General features: G+C 35.4%; 1 protein-coding gene across 1 annotated transcript in view; it reads left to right on the plus strand.

Annotated features, from left to right (window-relative positions):
• Positions 1 to 1,673, plus strand: part of GGPS1 (geranylgeranyl diphosphate synthase 1) — a 12,125-nt gene that overhangs the window by 8,387 nt on the left and 2,065 nt on the right. The window lies entirely within an intron of this gene.

Here is a 1,673-nt window from a genome sequence, read left to right on the forward strand (position 1 = left end):
CTCCGCTTGTGCTTCTTCCAGCCCAGCATTTCTCATGATGTACTCTGCATATAAATTAAATAAGCAGGATGACAATATACAGCCTTGACGTACTCCTTTTCCTATTTGGAACTAGTGAAGTATTAATAGAATGACTTGTATTTATGTTTGTTTATTTACCTATGCAGAAGAGTAGGTCCCCAGGCCTTTGCGGTTGAAAGCCGAGGAAGAAGTAAGCGTGCAGAAAGGGAGTCAGTAATCTTAAGGTCTTAAAGAGGAAACAGTTATTATTGTAATATTAAAACCTGAAAACAAAACCTGAGTATGTGTAAATTAAGCCATTCATTTGACTATTTTCCAAATACATTCTGAAATGAAAGTGGAATTGTGACTGTAGATTGCTTCTGTGTTCTTCATCTTCTAATGAAAATGAAGCTTGGTTTTTTAAAGTGATGAAGTTACTTTGAAGAATTGTGCATTCTCATTGTAGCCCAGATTGACCTTTGTCAAACTGGAAAATACATCAGATGTTAAGGGTATAATTGCTACTCAGACCTTGTTCACCTTAAGGGTTAATAGAGGACACTACTTCCAGAACCCTAACAGAGCCTTCCCTTTTAGACTTTTCACAGAAAGTGAAACTTTTTCCATTTGGGTATGTGATGAGGGTGTATGTATTCACTTGTTTGGATGATTGGTGCAGAGAAAAACAGATAGGACTCAGAAAATACTGTTTTTGTTTACTGAAACTTTTTATGTAACTATTTCTCTGAAGCCTAATCTGCAATTAGTATGTTGCTATGCATTCACTTTAGCAGGAATCTCATAGAACATTTTTATTAAATTAACTGATTGTGGTTTTTAGCTACCATTTCTTTATATCTGGGCTAAAACAGCTTCTAGAGGTGACAATTAACCAAATATCTCTCTTGAGCTTTCTGTATAAGAAAAAGATAATATTGAAAAACTAATAGCCCCAGTCAAAATAAATTAACTTTTGACTAAATTCAGGATGTTAAAAAGGAATACATCATGGGATGGTAATCTTACTTTTTGCTTGAAAAGAAACAAAGCTGTCCAGTCTCTAAAATCTTAAAGGTCAATAATTTTAAGAGGTCATTTTATAAGGTAATTCAGTAGCAAAGTACCTTTACTTAGAAATACCTATAGTTATGTATGGGATGGATAAACAACAAGGTCCTGCTATATAGCTCAGGGAACTATATTCAGTATCCTATGATAAATCATAATGTAAAAGAATATTAAAAAAGAGAATGTATATATATGTATAACTGAATCACTTTACACTATAGTAGAAAGGTAACATATTATAAATCCACTATATTTCAATTAAATAAAATAAATACCTGTAGTCTCTGAAATAGGCTGTCACTAACTAGACTGTCTCCCTTTTCATAAAAGGAATGATCATAATTCCTTAAAAGCCATTCCATCCCAAAATTGTTGATATAAGTTAAGATGAAAGGAGTGGGTGCACTGATGGGCCACTGCTGCTGCTGCTAAGTCGCTTCAGTCATGTCTGACTCTGTGTGACCCCATAGACGGCAGCCCACCAGGCTCCCCCATCCCTGGGATTCTCCAGGCAAGAACACTGGAGTGGGTTGCCATTTCCTTCTCCAGTGCATGAAAGTGAAAAGTAAAAGTGAAGTTGCTCAGTCATGTCCGACTCTTAG

This window comes from Bison bison, unplaced genomic scaffold, assembly GCF_000754665.1.
Source record: "Bison bison bison isolate TAMUID 2011002044 unplaced genomic scaffold, Bison_UMD1.0 scf7180017864462, whole genome shotgun sequence".
NCBI classification, from domain to species: Eukaryota; Metazoa; Chordata; class Mammalia; order Artiodactyla; family Bovidae; genus Bison; species Bison bison.